The sequence below is a fragment of the Furipterus horrens genome, unplaced genomic scaffold (assembly GCF_987537825.1).
Source record: "Furipterus horrens unplaced genomic scaffold, mFurHor1.1.pri manual_scaffold_5, whole genome shotgun sequence".
In the NCBI taxonomy this organism is placed as follows: domain Eukaryota; kingdom Metazoa; phylum Chordata; class Mammalia; order Chiroptera; family Furipteridae; genus Furipterus; species Furipterus horrens.
The window spans coordinates 157,813,419-157,830,892 of record NW_028327175.1 but is presented as its reverse complement, the minus strand read 5'-3'; the positions used below and the strand labels follow the sequence as shown (position 1 = coordinate 157,830,892).

General features: G+C 36.5%; 1 protein-coding gene across 1 annotated transcript in view; it reads left to right on the top strand.

The window, feature by feature from the left end:
• Nucleotides 1–17,474, top strand: part of CTNNA3 (catenin alpha 3) — a 1,620,658-nt gene that overhangs the window by 362,995 nt on the left and 1,240,189 nt on the right. The gene's annotated exons all lie outside the window — the stretch shown is intronic.

Sequence of the window (17,474 nt, the reverse complement as noted above, 5' to 3'; positions counted from 1 at the left end):
ATAAATAGTAAGAAGATAAAAAATAGGGAAAGGGGATATGGTGTATTGAAAGTGGAACTGTTGGTTGAACTTTTAGATAGGGTGACAAGAGGACCCCTCACTGAAAAGTTCATTTTTGAGTGAAGACTCAAAGGAAGTGAGAGAGTGAGTCAGTCATGAATCTGGAAGAGCGTGCCAGTGAAATGATGGCCTAAGGTAGGGACATGCCTAGTTTTTTAGAGAAACAGCAAGAGGGTCCATGTGGCTGGATCACAGTGAACAAAGAGAGTAGTAGGGATAGGGTCAGAGTGATTTATTTGTAGCATGGTTTGAGCAAAGCTGTGACATGATAACTTGCAAGATAGGTAAGAGGTCAAATTTTGAATAAATGAGGCTAAAAGTGATAGGATTTGCTTACTGACTGGTGTGAGATTTGAAAGAGGCTGACAGCAAGGTTTATGGCCTGGAAAACTAGAAAAACTGGCATTTATGAACTGGTGAAGACTGGGGGAGTAGTGGGTGAAAGGGCACTATCAGGAGCTTAGGGGTTTTATTATATTATGTTCGAGATGCTTATTAAAGAGCCAACTGAATTTCATGTCAGTTTTTTGACTTTCTTTTACCTAGTACATTTTGAAATGCTAATCTCCCTTTTTATGAAGCATTTCTTAACCTCCCCATGCTTTACACATAATTCCTTTAATAATTCTGTTTTATTTACCAGTTTTAGCTAATTTTGTTTATTTTAGCACATTATTACTTAATAATTTTCAGAGAGCAGAGGACATCTAAGTGGGTACTTACTGTCTTTGTGTTTGTATTTTCTCACAGCTTTTGGTTCAATTCCACTGTATAAATACTTGTTAATATTGCAGAATTCTCAAAACTTAACAAGATTATAAACCTAAGTTATTTCTCTTTTCTTCAATCAGATGGATATGATTATTATTAATTACTCACTTAACTTTCTGAAGAGCATGTTGAATATGGGACATCATTACCTGCCTTCTGCTCAAGGTCTTGCTTTCTGCTGGGGAACATATTTAGAAATTAGATATTTCCTAGAGCAACCTTATTACATACAATAAGCACTGGATGACGCACTTGCACTTAAGTACTGAAACTGTCATCACCAGCTTTTTAGAAGAGCCCTAGGCCAGAACACTTTAAAGAATAGTTCAGAGGCAATTCTAATTAGCCTAATTGGGAACACAATTAAAGAAGAACATTTCCATTCTAGTCTGAGGATATCTAAAATTTTTGCCATTGTTGTTTTCTTTCCAAAAATTAGAATTATTTTCTCATGGAAAAGTAAATTATTTTATGGTAGTAACCCTCAAGGTTTTCTGGTGTTATTAATTCATTTCAGTCCCTCTGTGTCAGCTCCTGTACAAGGCCCAGGGGATGAAAGAATTAAAACATCAATTTGGTCCCAATAGAAACTCATAATTCAGTGCGAGGCATAGATGTGTCAATGCATAGCTATATTAGAGGAAAATGGTTTAATATGTACTATATTAGTGCTATGCTAGCATGACTGGTGCACATGTATGCATCTGTGGGTAACACAACATGAGAATCCAAGATATCACGAAGGATGAATAGACATTTATCAGCATATGTGAGAGGAGACTGAGACATAACTCATGCACAGGCACCTGTACAACCTCATGTAATTCTATGTGGCAGGAGAAAAGGGTTCCTATGAGAGAACTGATAGGAAGTGAGGCTGGGGAGAAAAGCTGGAGTCAGTGCATTGTGCTAGTGTGTAATAAACAATTTGAGCTTTGTTATATGTGGATTAGCAGTCACTTGAAATTTTAAATTGGGGAGTGACAGTCATATTTTAATTTTAGAGAGACTCTTCTGATAGTAAAGATTGTATTAGTCAATAAGTTCAGTCTCTTATTATATATTTCTCTAATCTGTTCTCTCCTCCTGATTTACAACCACTTCCTTAGTTTTATTCCTACTCATTTCTCCTCTAGACTAGTACTGGTGGTGAGGACAAGAACAAGGTAACATATTGGGAAAATATTTGGTTTAGTTTTTTCCATAAAATAAAAGACATATTTTTCATTTTCAGCAATAACTATTGATTTGGATATTTCGAGTATGTCATCTATCTCCCATTATTGGTTTCTAGTGAGTAGAGGCCAGGGGTGCTGCTAAACATCTTCCAATGCATAAGACAGCCCCACAGCAAAGAATTATTTGGCTAAAATGTCAATAGTACCAAGAAACTTTGCAAACCATTTTTGACATGTTTTACCAGTCACAGCACCTTCTCCATACATTGCAGAAATATATTTTTTGTGTTTCAGTTGTGTTTTTACCTTTCTTGAAATGATAAAGCATAATATGCCAAAAAGTCACCTATTTTCTTCCAAGTTCAATATTAAAATGGCTGCACAAAATTTGCCAGTTTTGAAAAGTATTTTTAAAAAATGCATACTGATATAGCACCTGTCACAATACAATCTAACAAAATTGTTTTGAAGGAAGTTTAAGAATACTAAGCACTACTAGAGCCATTGTACAGAGGAAACAATGAAATTTTTGGGCAACCCAGTATTTATTTAATAAGTATAATAACAGATCTTAATGATGAGAATGAGGAAATGGAAGAGTTAGGATATTCCTCAGGACTTTGTTGTCAAGTGCATATTGGGGCCTGAGAATGTTGGAGGAGAAACATATTTGGGGGTATGTGTAAGAAAGGCAGTGGGTTCAATTTTGGACATATTTGAGACCCAACATGAATTATGTATGTACTTGGAGCTCAGAAGAGAGTTAAATACCTGTCAATTTAAACTTAGTATTCAGTGTCCTCTAAGAAGACAGGCAAAACGTTTTAATTGGCCAATAGTTTTCTCTATAAAGAGAAATCAAGTCAGAAATGTTGGAAAAATGTTTTCTGTTCAGTCATTTAACCTCATTAGTACTCTGTAAGATAGGAATTACTATTTTCATTTTGTAGCTGAAGTAAGATTAATTATTCTACTCAAAAATCTTCTCCTATCAGAGTGTTTTTGTGTTGGGATTCTAACCCCAAAGCTCATGCTATTTCTATTCACTGGGGAACACAACTTTTGTTGAGTTAGATCTGACACTTGTTTTTGACTAACTTTTGGCATCTGAATCCAAAAATGACTAGTTTTTCACTATCACATCAACTTTTTTTTTTCACATCAATTTTTTAAGGTATAGGATACCCTCCCTCTGTCCCCAAAATTATACAAAATGTACATACAAAGGAAAATAAAGAAAAAAATTACCTGAATATACTGTTTATTTAGAGTTACTTTATTCATATAAAGTCTATATATTGTTACTGTAAGTTAAATTGTGTACAAGTAGTAAAGTTTTGCTACCAAACATACATATTAAGGTATTTTCTCTTTTCAAACAACGGGGTAGAAAAAGCCAAAATGAGATACTTGAAACAGTCTCCTTCAGTTGGCAAAGCTTTAACAAATTGCTTCATGAGACCTAGTTTTATGTGCAGAGGTAGGAATATAATGTTCTTTCTGTCAACAAGTGGCTCATGTAGAATGTTGGATCACTAGGTTTGAGGTCAGATCTTGGAGGCCAATTTGACTCCACCCAGTGCTTCTCACGAGCTCTGCTGTCGCACATACACAGAAAACAGGGATACCTGGTATATTTGCATTGCCTACCAAGAAGGAAGGGGACCATTTGAAGGTCAACACAGATAATCCTGTGCTTGTGATTGTGCAACAGATCAATGACTCTCTTTATATCTTCATATTCTCCATGAAATCAAACTGAATGGCCAATTGGGACTGCACCAAATAAATTACCATTGTGGAGGAGGACATACTTCAAGCTCTGCTTTGAGCTATTGATGAACAGTCACCATTCAGTTGCGTTCTAGATTGGAATTCCTAATTCCTCCATTAAACCATGTATGTTTTGGCAATACACAAAGCTACTGTGACTTCTAAAGTACTGCAGAAATGCACTTTCTCTTGATCGAAAGTAGGATGCCTTCACTCCTTTTTCAAGCAAGATTTTCTCATGCAGTCTTGATGCTAGGAGTTCTGAAGCCTTTTTGGATAGTCCCAAATCTCATCCCAAATCATTAAACTCACGCTGATCAAATCCCTTATGAACTGAGTCATCTTCAATTTCAAAATCTTCATCATTGCTGTTACTTAGTTTTTTCATTTTTTGAAAGAAGGTAGTTCAGTGAAAACTGGCACTGGGATTTCAGCTGAATGAGGCATTGGGCGTATAGCTGATGGTACACTAGAATACTCTATTTTACATTTATTTTTCTTGTTATATCCTGATGTTTTCACTATACAAAGGTAACAGTCACTTGAATGATCTCTGGGGTCTTGCCAAACCATAGGTATACCAAATCGCAATTTATCATGTGTTCCCTTCATCCACATCCATAAACTCTCAACATACTGCTTGCATACGTTGTGAGGGGCCCAAGACTTATCTTGATCACTAAGTTTTACTTTAAAATATGCAAAATAGGCTTGCCTGACAAATGAACTGATGTTTGTCCTTTGACTGGGGATGGTGAAACTGTCACAGATATAACAAAATAAATTAGGATTGTTTAGGCACTTATGATGAGTGATAACAGAGGCAGACATGATCTGAAGGAAATGAAGTAAGTACTTATGTAAACTAAAAAATAAATTCTGCTAACTCGTATACAGATAAGAACTCAGACTACACTTTGGAATATGATTCACAGTATAGAACGGCACACAACCTGTCACCACACTGTCTCATGTGTAACTGAATAGCCTAGGCAAGTATGAACCTGTCTCTGGTCTCCAAGGTCATCCCCCACCCATCCCCACTCGAGGAGGTTTGCTCACAGCCAATAGGAGAGCACTAGTGCTTCCCTTGATCCAGAGTCAATCCAGCTGTATAGAAAAAAGTTGATATGATAGAAGAAAATCAACTGCAGTTTTCAAATCAGCATGTCAATTTAAGTCTAAAACAGTGGAAAAATTGAACTCAACAGGAATTGTGTTAAAAATTATTCCCCTGTGTTATGAGACAGACTCCCTGCCTTAGAGTTGCTCAGCATTTGCCTCTCTTCTCTTCATGTATTATAGGCTCCTCGGGCTCAGGGACATTCATTATCTATTATCCAATCTCTTCTAAATTCAGATACATATATGGTATGCATGTAAAGCATGGAGACTGCTTATATAAGTCTCACAGTAACATGTGTGGTAATACTTTAGAGCAGAGGTCAGGGATTCTCTTTCTCTTTCTTTCCTCTTCCCTCCCTCCCTCTCTGCCTCCCTCTTTTCTTTTTCTCTTTTCTCTTCTCTTATTTTTCTTTTCATTCTTTTTTTTTTGAACAATTTGGATTTGAATGTTTTTAAATAGAGCAGACAATCTATAGTGTATGAGAGCCTCAGCACTCCGTATTGACTTACATCTGGCATTTTCAGGCTTCCTGCTTAGAATAAATATCTGAGTTTATAGCCTTAGTTTTAAAGTCACACCTTATAGCAGGTGTTTAAAGCTTGTTAAATTAGACTAAAAAGCCAAATAGTGCCCCCCCCCCCAAATCAGGAAAATAACCATGAAACTATCATTACTCAGATACCAAATTTAGAATGTTTCCTTTATCAAAAAGAGATAGACACATCTCATAAGGGGTAAATATCCAAAATTTATAAACAACTTACAAAACTCAATATCAAAAAACAAACTACCTAATTAAAAAATGGGCAAAGGACCTTAATAGACACTTCTCCAAAGAGGACATACAGATAGCCAATAGACATATGAAAAGATTCTCAGTGTCACTAATCACCAGAGAAATGCAAATTGAAACCACAATGAGATGTTACGTCACACCTGACAAAATGGCTATTATCAATAAATCAATAGACAACAAGTGCTGGTGAGGATGTGGAGAAAGGGGAACTCTTTTGCATTTTTGGTGGGAATGCAGATTGGTGTAGCCACTGTGGAAAGCAATATGGAGATACCTCAGAAAATTAAGAATGGATCTGCCTTTTGACCCAGTGATTCCACTTCTGAAAATATATAAAAGAAACCCAAAACACCAATTTGAAAGAACATAAGCACCCCTATGTTCATTGCAGCATTATTTACAATCGCCAAGATATGGAAACAGCTCAAGTGTCCATCAATAGATGAGTGGATTAAACAACTGTGGGGCATTTACACTATGGAATACTACTTGGCCATAAAAACGAAGAAAACTTAACTCTTTGCAACAGTATGAATGGAACTGGACAACGTTATGCTAAGTGAAATAAGCCAGTCAGAGAAAGAAAAATATCATGATTTCACTCATATGTGAAATCTAATGAACAAACTGAACTAACAAGGAAAATGGTACAGACTCATAGATGAAATCAGGATGACAGCTAGTGGGGTGGGAGGTGAGGGGGTGGAGGGATTGAGCAAGAATTAAAAAGAACTCATGGTCACGGAGAACAGTGTGGTGATTGCTGGGGGCCAGGGGGTGTAAGGGGAAAAAAGGGTAATGGAAAAAATGCAATAAAGATTAAATAAAGTACAAAAAGGAAAGAGATTTAAATAGCCCAGATGATACTTGTAATTTTACTCTTCATCTATCTGATATATTTTTGAGCAATGATCTTATGGATTACACTTTGATTTCTAGTCTTAGAGTTCTGACCTGCAGTTTTCTTTTTAGCCTTGTTCTAAAACTGCATCAAGTAGTGTATTTCTAATCTGAGTTGTATTAGATATGACAATTATTCATCAGGAAATATGCCTGAAATTTGTATTCTGTGTTGGGTCAACACAGAACCACAGGATTATAGACAAGTCCTTTGACACACTTTGGGAACAGATTATGAAGCTACTGACAACGAACACAAAGGAATAGTGTTGGGTAGAAAGAATGTTAAGACAGGAGCCACCCCAAGATCCTATTCACACTGGATTGTTAAATGAGAAAGTGAATAGAGAGTGTTTGAGTGTAGGAAGCACTATAGCTGTTCAGTAAGTGTTGGTTTTCTTAAGCACAATTAACCCCACCATTTTTTAAATTAATTTTGTACATTTTTGGACAAATGTCCTTTTTGTCTTTCAACTATTAGAGTAGATATCACTTTTCATATTTCCGTATGCGATTCTTTGTGAAAGAAGAGTTGGAAACCTAGGAAACAGGATATAAATACTACATTAATTTAAGGGATTATTAATTAGGAAATTGAATCAACATCCCTGAGCTTGGCTCCTGTTTGTGCTCAATGATGCTGTTAGCCTTCTGAGGTGCACTGGAATGTTTGAAAAAGGGTGGTCTCTTTCTCACAAGTGAATCATAGAAGCTTAAAAAGGAATAAATTGTAATGATAGTGATATTTATTGATCTTTTCTTGACTAAGTGTTAAAATCCAATTTAATACACATAGGTGTTAATCTATACTTTAGAGAAGAAGTTTTCTGATTTATGGATGTTAGAATTTTGTTAGATTGAGTGATGATGTATACACACAGGTGGGAGTGAAGTGTGAAGTACAGCAACTGAATCCTGCTAAAATAGCTTATTATTTTTCTGTTTATTACTTTTACTTTAGCCAAGTGGTAAATGACTTCAGAGAGAGTAATTATTTTAGGTATAAACTCAAGGCAAATAATAGGCTGATGTAATACATATTGTATTTGCTTCATATGGATAGAAAATGAACATAGTACATTTCTATACATTTTTGACTGACATGGTAGTCTGAATTAGAATTAAGTAATAATTTTTCCTAGGAGGTTCCTTGGAGTTACTGTACTAATATTCACTTTGGTGTATTTCAACTACTCAATGTATATATTAATGGCCCAGAATTCATACCTTGAGGATATCTTAATACTATTATTGTATAGTTTTTCAGTTTTCTATTTGAATTTGGAGAATTCTTTTAGTTTCTCCTTTATTGAATTTGTGCTATTAATATAGAATGGAAAATAGGAAATAAGGGGAGAAAGCAGTAAAGGCTTTGCTGAGCTAACCCATTTGGGAAGGAATATAGCTGCTGAATAATGTTTTGGTTGTAAATTTTTTGTAGTTTTTTTCAATCTTTTTTCTTAAAACTTTCTTTTTATCTCTACAGTCTCCTCTTGTTTCACCATCTTACATCCCCTGGCTCAGTTAAGGCTAAGTATTCTACTTCCTAATTTATGTTGGAAAAAAACAATTAAATTAGCAGGTGCACTGTTTTGCTTTTTTGATAAAACATGAAGCTGCCAAGTTAGCAAAGAAGCAGTTAGCAGGGAACATCTTGGCAGAGAGAAGACAGAGGTTAGAAGCCAACCAAAGATAGAATCCAAATAGCAAAGTATCCATGAGCTTTTCTGCTGCACATATTCTTAGTCTTAAGAAAACAACACTGCTCTTTACCAGCCGCCTTCCTTCCCCTACCAGAGTGGTTTTGTCAGCTCTAGAAACATCAGTTAAACACCTGGAAGAGAAACTTCATAATTTGCATGTTGTTCTCCTTTGTTGAACAGAGCATCTGCTGAACTGTCCCACTGGGGCAGGGATGCGGCTTAGTAAGGATGCTTTCTCTGATTCTCTGAAAGGAGGGTTCCTTTAAGCGTACATGGGATCAGTTTCTGTGAAAATCCTTTAGCTTTGCCCTTTCTGATGGCCAGGCTGGGGGAGCTTTCTTTTCTTATATCTATTTTACAAATATTTAGATGTTTTTATTCCCCTTTTTAAATAAAGCCTTCAAAGTGGATAGAAGGTACTTGCACATGGACTGCTTGTTCAGTTTTCTCATTCCTCCCTTAATATCCCGGGGAATATGACAACGGGGAAGGTCCATAACTCATTGATACCATTGTTTTTTACAAGGAGAAACTGTGAGCTGTGAATATTTGCTTGGCTTTAATAAGATTTTTGCTTGCTTTTATATAAACTTAGTTTTTATTGAACTACAAGATACATTCAGAAAAATGCACAGCTTGTAAGCATACAGTTGAATGTAACCAGCACCCAGAGCAAGAAACAGAAAAATTACAAGAATCCAAAATATCCCCTATGCTCCTTCCTTTCTCTAATCACCCCTAAAGAGTAACCACTATTTTAATTTTTAAAACCATAGATTAGTTTTGCTTGAGTCTGAACTTTATAAAGATGAAACAATAGATTCTCTTTTGTCTCTTGTGTTTTTCATTCTTTATTTCATGTTATTGCCTGTAGCTTCATTTTGTTAGCTCTTATTACTTTGAGTTGTTTGCAATTTAGGGTTATTATGAAGAGTGCTTCTACGAACACTTTAGCATATGTTTTTAATATACATATGGACACATTTCCACATATGTGTATATTCTCCCATGAGTGGAAGACCTCATGTAGTGTATATCAGTTCAGTGTCAGTAGTTACTATCAAACAGTTTTTCAAAGTAGTTGTATTAATGGCTTCACTAACATTTAATATAGATAGGTATGCTTTAATTTTACTCTTTAGCTTTCTGTGGCATTGTCAGGCACAACTCTGTCCAAACTCTCTAGATACATATGTTTTCCACAAATTTGATTTCCTGGAGAAATCTTATCCAAATTTCTTACTTTCTCTGATCTTAATTTCCTCTGACTTCTTATTCATTTGTCTATTTGTTTTTTAAAAAAATTATTAAGCTTTGGGTTCTGACTGCTGTGTCTCAGTTGGTTGGGCATCATTCTGCAAAGTGAGGGGTTGCCAGTTCAATTCCCAGTTGGGGCACCTGCCTCGGCTTTGGTTTGGTCCCCAATTGAAGTGTGTGTGGGAGGCAACCAATCAATGTTTCTCACATGGAAGTTTCTTTCCCTCTCTTTCTTTCTCCTTTCCCCTCTCTCTAAAAATAAACAAAAATAAAGTCTTTAAAAAATTATCCAGCTTTTAATATGTTCCATATAATACTAGATATTGGGATACAGTATAACTAAACTATAGTGCTTGCATTTAAGGGAATTATAATGAAGTGAGGTAGATAGCAATAGGAAGAAATATATTTTTAATTTATTTTACTCAAGGCCAAAAAGATAATTTCTCACTCTGCTGTTTCTAGATTTAGTAAAGAAGCCCATTAACAACTTGTCAAATTCATTCCTGATTTTTTATCATGTGTCCTCCAACATACATTTCCCCTTTTCAAGGTGAACAGACCCCATATTTTTAACTGTCTGATATAGAAGTTGTTTTGGCTTTCCAAATTACTTTAAAAAAAACCCTCAATTCTTTTTTCTTAAAGTATGGTGAGCATAATTATCACAGTAATTTAGGTCTTAAACTCCAGGTGTGCATGTACTTTTGGCTTGCTTGTTTGTTTTTTTGAGAATTTAGTATTTTTTTATATACTTCTTGGTGATTTACAATAAAATTTGACTTTTTAGGTTAGCACTTAAAATTATCAAGTTTACACCCTCAAGAAACAATTTATGCTGATTCCAAGTTCTTCTCCTTATTGTGACATTCATCCTGGGTAAAGGCTCTGTAACTTTTGCACACATGGCTTTGCCCCACAACAATGGGTTGGTGAATCACAGATTTCTACTTCTAGCCCAGACTCTCTGAATTCTATATCCATATATAGTCTATTTTCATTTGAAAACTATGCTGGCATTTTACATTTGGCAGATGACAAGATGTACTTCACCTTTCTCTTCCAAACACATTATTCACTCTGCATTCCCAATTTTGGTGAATGCATCACTATGTATACAATTGCTAAAACAATTTTCTAGATGCTTCTAAATACCCTCCCCTCAAATCTAACTATTAGTCTTACTATTTGCACCTCTGAAATATTCCTGGATTTATTCTTCTACAGCCTGGGAATAGTTTTCAGCATTCAGGCACCCTTTGTCTGTTGCATGGATTATTCCCTAGTCTCCCTGACTATAATTTCATTCTCTTTAGTCTACTCAAAGATCATTGATGGAGTGATCTTTGAAAATACACATCTAAGCTTATTGCTCTCACAGTTCTTTAGCAGGGCATGTGAGGCATCTCCAGCTTACCTTTCTAGCTGGATCATTACCATTACTACTTAGGTCTCCTGTGCAGGTATACCTTGTCTTAGTGTAAGTCACTTCTCTGCTTTACAGATAACGCATTTTCACATATTGAAGGTTTGTAGCAACCCTGCTGTAAGCAAGCCTATCAGTACCATTTTCCAAAAGCATTTTCTTACTTTGTGTCTGTCACTTTTTGATATTTCTCATGATATTTCAAACTTTTTCATCATTTCTGTGTTTTCTATCATGATCTGTGGTCAGTGACCTTTTATTTTACTATTGTAATTGTTTAGGAGCACCACAAATAACACCCATACATGCTGAAAAACTTAATATATATATATGTTCTAACTGCTCCACTGATGGGCTGTGCTCAGTCTTGCTCCCTCTCCTTGGACTTCCCTATTCCCTGAGACAAAACAACATTGAAATTAGGTCTCTAAGTGTTCAAGTGACAGAAGGAGTTGCACATCTCTCACTTTACATCAAAAGTTAGAAATGATTAAACTTAGTGAGAAAGGTGTGTCAAAAGCTGAGATTACACCAAGAGCTAAGCCTGTTGCACGAAACAGCTAAATTGTGAATGTGAAGGAAAAATTCCTGAAGAAAATTGAAAGTGCTACTCCAGTGAACACATGAATGATAAGAAAGTGAAAGAGCTGATATGGAGAAAGTCTTAATGGTCTGGATAGAAGATCACACCAGCCACAACATTCCCTTAAGCCAAAGCCTAATCCAGAGCAAGGCCCTAGCTCTTGTAAACTCTTTGAAGGCTGAAAGAGGTAAAGAAGCTGCAGAAGAAAAGTTTGAAGCTAGTAGAGGTTGGTTCATGAAGTTTAAGGAGAGAAACCATCTCCATAAAAAAGTGCAAGGTGAAGCAGCAAGTGCTGATGTAGAAACTACAGCAAGTTACCCAGAGGATCTAGGTAAGGTAATTAAAGAAGGTAGCTACACTGACAACAGATTATCAATATAGACAAAACAGCCTTATATTGGAAGAAGATACTATGTAGGATTTTTACTGCTAGAGAGGAGAAGGCAATGTCTGGCTTCAAAGCTTCAAAGGGCAGGCTGACTCTCTTTAGGGGCCAATGTAGCTGGTGGTTTAAGTTGAAGCCAGTGCTCATTTACCAATTCAAAATCTGAGGACCCTAAAAAATTATGCTAAATCTGCTGTGCTCATGCTTTATAAATGGAACAACAAGTTTTGGATGACAGCACATGCTTACAGTATGGTCTCCTGAAAATTTTCAGCTCACTGTTGAGATCTATTGATTAGAAAAAAAAATTCAAAATATTATTGCTTATTCATAACAGACCGGGTTACCCAAGAGCTCTGATAGAGATATACAACAAGATTTAATCTTCTCATGCCTGGTGACACAGAGTTTATTCTACAGTCCATGGATTGACTTTCAAGTTTTATTACTTAAGAAATATATTTTGGAAGGCTATAACTGCCATAGATAGTAATTCCTCTGATGGATCTGAACAAAGTAAACTGGAAAACTTCTGGAAAGGATTCATCATTCTAGATGCTGTTAAAAATATTTGTTACTCATGGGAAGTGGTTAAAATATCCAGAGCAGAAGCTGATTTATTTTATTTATTTACTTATAGAGAAGGGAGGGAGAAAGAGAGGGAGAGAAACATCAATGTGTGATAGATACATCAGTAGGTTTCCTCTCACACATCCCCAACTGGGTATCCAGCCTGCAACCCAGGCATGTTTCCTGACTGGGAATTGAACGAGTGACCTTTTAGTTTGCAGGCCAGCATTCAATTCACTGAGCTACACCAGCCAGGGCAAGAACAGAAGTTGACTTAAGCTTTCATGGATAACTTTGAGGGATTCACGACTTCAGGGGAGGAAGTAACTGCAGATGTGGTAGGAATAATAAGAGACCTAGAATTAAAAGTGGAGCCTGAAGATGTGACTAAATTGCAGCAATCTCATGTTAAAACTTCAAGGGATGAAGAGTTAGTTACTTCTTATGGATGAGCAAAGAAAGAGATATCTTGAGACAGAATCTACACCACCTGGTGAAGATGCTGTGAAGATTGTTGAAATGACAACAAAGGATTTAGAATATTACATAAACTTAGTTGTAGCCATCAAAATCAAGGCAAGACCCTCCACCAGCTAAAAGATGATCACTCACCAAAGGCTCAGATGGTGGTTAGTATTCTTTTTTTTTTTTAGCAATAAAGTGTTTTTTAATTAAGGTATGAACATTGTTTTATTAGATATAAAGCTATTGCACACTTAACAAACTACAGTACTGTAAGCATACTTTTATGTGCTCTGGGAAACCATTTATTGTGATATTCACTTTATTGCTTGGGTCTGGAACTGAATCGCAGTATCTCCAGGGTATGCCTGTACTGCTGTGGTGCCACCTGCAGTGGCCTGTGTGCTCCTCGCTCTCATGCCTCAGGTCTTTAATCCTGCTGTTTTCTTTGCTTGTTTTGTTTTGCTTTATTTACAGGGAAAACTCCTACTTACAGTTTAAAATTCACCTCCTTTGATAAATTTTCTTTAATCTCCTCAAGCTCAGGGACTTTCCTCTGTGCTATGAATTACTCTATTTTAATGCCCACATAAATTTGTTTCCCCTTCTGATCTATAAGCTCTTTATCCTTGCATTCCTAATATCTAGCAAACTGATGTACAAACAATATTCATTGAATAAGCGGCTGAATTAACTAACTGGTAGCTTAGAGCCCTCCATTTATATATTTTTTGATCTTTAAAATCTCTAAATATATTTTGTTCTCTTGCCAGAATTAAAACTCATGTTATTTTTCTAACCGCTTGCACAGACTCGTAAGGTCTTCATATATATTTTTTTCCAATCCCATCTGTGTATGTCTTTATCAGCTAGAAGCATTTAATGTCTCCTTAACTTGGAATTCTCATGTGAGCTTTTAGTTCTGGAGCATTTAAAAAGATATTAAATAAGAATCAATCCCTGAAGAGCTGAATTCTTTGTACTTCTCCATCCAAAGAAATCCCTCATCAACACTACCATTTAATTTCTATTGTGACCTGGTTTAAAATTTTAGGGTAAAGAGACAACATATGAATCTTTGAGCCCATGGTGTATCATCGGTTAAAACAAAATAAAATAAAAACGACCACAACATTTTGTTTAGAAGACTGGCATTCATTAGTTCCCCTTTTGTTTATGTGGCTATTTATTACATTAAATTTATCCTTTGGGATGTCCTTTAAGAGAAATGATCTTGCCTTCTTTATTTACCTCACCTAAAAGCTCTGTAACCTGCCTTTCTTTCCCCCACCAGCTGCCACAATACATAATTTTTGTTGTGTTCACTAAACCTGTCCTTGATCACAGGGTTTATCAGCTTACTATTTGGTATCAGTGCTCATTAAACATTCTGTAATTGCCTTGGGTAGAGATAACAAAGCTCAAAAATGCATTTGATTTTTTGAGTTCCCAAATCCATACAATATTAATGTTACCACAATTTACCATTAGATATACATAGCCACTATCAGAGTGAAAGAAATAATATTTTTAACTTTAGCCTTCTTAATAACATATGTTCACAGTTTCCTTCAGAAACTACCTAAATGTTGAGCTGCTGTTCTAGGTAAAAGAAGTATATATTATGTGTATGTCACTTCAAAAGGAATTATGTAGTTAGTTTTGATTATACTAATGCAGTAAATTTTCTTCAGCTCTTTCTGAATATTTGTAGTTTTTATCATTTGCCTCTGAGGAGTTGTGCATCCTTTCAAAACATTAATTAATTTATTTATCCTCTAAGTTACACTGAGGTAAATGTAGGTAGTGCTATAAAATTATGGAGAATATTAAAATCATAAGACCATCACAGGACACAGACAGTACAACAATTTTGATAAATTTAAGGAATAAAATAAGTCTGTAGTTTTTCTACAAGTCTCTACCCTTTCCCACATATATTCATTTCCTGATGTGCTATTTAATTTTATGTTGGCAAAATATCATTATCCCCACTTTTATAGTTGGAAAAACAAAAAGTGTAGAAGACTTAGCCAGCTCACAGTGCTAATTAATGACAAACAGGAAATTGGAACTCAGACTAGAAATACAAGGGGAAAATCATAGCAAACTAAGAAAACTACAAAGTTTCTATTCTTAGGTAGTTAGTGTGAATAATGGGTTGACAGCTACTTCTTTTCTTTTCTTCTTTTTTTCACTCTTTTAAAAGTATATTTTATTGATTATGCTGTTACAGTTGTCACAATTTCTTTTCCTTTTGTTCCTCTCTGCCCAGTACACCCGTTCCCTCCAGCAATCCCCCCCCCCTTAGTTTATGTCCATGGGTTGTGCATAGAAATTCTTTGGCTTCACCTTTTCCTATATTTTTCTTAACTTTCCCCCTGTCTGTTTCATGCTTACCAATCATGCTTCTTAATCCCTGCACCTTTCCCCCATTTCTCCTCCTTCCCCCTCCCAGCTGATAACCCTCCAAATCATCCCCATACCTATGATTCTGTTCTCACTCTGGTTGTCTGCTTAGTTTGATTTTATTTTTATTTTTTAGATTCTGTTGTTGATAGTTGTGAGTTTGTTATTTTAGTGTTCATAGTTTTGTTCTTCTTTTTCTTAAATAAGTCCCTTTCATATCTCATATAATAATGGCTTGGTGATGATGAACTCTTTCAGCTTTACCTTGTCTAGGAAGCATTTTACCTGCCCTTCCATTCTAAAGGATAGCTTTGCTGGAGAGAGTAATCTAGATTCTAGGTCCTTGCTTTTCATCACATTGAATACTTCTTGTCATACCCTTTTTGCCTGCCAAGTTTCTTTTGAGAACTCAGCTCATAGTCTTGTAGGCACCTCATTGTAGGTAACTCTCTGCCTTTCTCTTGTTGCTTTTAAGATTCACTCTTTATCTTGAACCTTTGACATGTTAATGATGATGTGTCTTGGTGTGGTCCTCTTTGGGTCTAGCTTGTGTGGGACTCTCTGTGCTTCCAGAACTTGTATGTCTATTTCCTTTGCCAATTTTGGGAAGTTTTTCTTCATTATTTTTTCACATAAGCTTTCAATTTCTTGCTATTCCTCTTCTCCTTCTGGCATCCCTATGATTTGGGTGTTGGCAGGTTTAAAGTTATCCCAGAGGTTCCTAAGCCTCTCCTCATTTTTTTCAATTCTTGTTTCCTCATTCTGTACTGGTTGACTGTTTTTTTCTTACTTATGTTCCAAATCATTGATTTGAACTCCAGTTTCCTTCCCTTCACCATTGGTTTTGTGTGGATTTTCCTTTGTTTCATTTAGCATAGCCTTCACTTCTTCCTTTCTGCATTTGCCATACCCAAGCATATCTGTCAAGTCTGTGAGCATCTTTATCACCAGTGTTTGGAACTCTACATCTGTTAGGTTGGCTATCTCCTCATTATTTAGTTATTCCACTGGAACCTTGATCCATTCCCTCTTTGGGTACATACTTCTCTGTCTCCTCATCTTGACAGGCTCCTGTGTTCATTTGCCTCTATGTCTGAGGTAGAGCTGTTGCACCTGTTATGTTATAAGGGGCAGAACCTTAGGTATTCATCAGTACAGGCAACCTTTTTAACCACGTTGTGGTGCTATATGTAGGGAGAGGGGTCTGAGAGGGAACAGTGTGACTTAGTCAGCATTCGCCCCTTTTCCAGACACTTCTGCCACTTCTCCTATTGGACTGGCACCTCTCTAGCTGTTGCCCTGGCTGTCATTCATAGAGTGGGTGGGTCTGTGGATGTTCTAGGCCCATGGGGGCCCTTTAAACAAGCGGAATTTGCTGAGAGACTGGCAGTTTCTTCCTCTGCCCAAACCCACACTGGTTTTTACAGTCAGAAGCAATGAGGCTTTATTGTCCCTGGTGCTGGGAGTGCTCCCCAGGTGTCCCTCCTGTCTGTTTAAAATGTGTGACTGCCCTTTCTGCTGGTCTGCCACTGCCCTCGCTGCTGCTGCTGCCACACCGCATCCTCTCCTCTCTGGCTCCACCCCTCCTACCTGTCTGGATGAGTATTTCTTCTTTACATTTTTGTTTGTTGGACTTCCATGCAGCTCAATTTTCTGGAACTTTTAGTTGTCTCTAGTTTTAAGGTAGTTGTATTTCTTCATAGTTGTGGAGGGAGAGGCAACATGTCTGTCTAGGTCTCCATCTTGGATGGAAGTCCTCCAACAGCTACTTATAACTGTCTTTTAAAAAAATTATTATTTATTTATTTATTAATAATTTATTTGTATATTTTATTTTTTAGAGAGAGGGGAAAGGAGAAAGAGAGGGAGAGAAACATCAATGTGTGGTTGCCTCTCACTCTCACCCCCAGCTGGGGACCTGACGTGCAGCCTAGTAATGTACCCTGACTGGGAATCGAACCAGCGACACTTGGCTTGCAGGCCGACGCTCAATCCACTGAGCCACAGCAGCCAGGGCTTATAACTGTCTTTCTTCCATCTTATAAATAAATTGATATCCTTCAAAGCCTGCATAT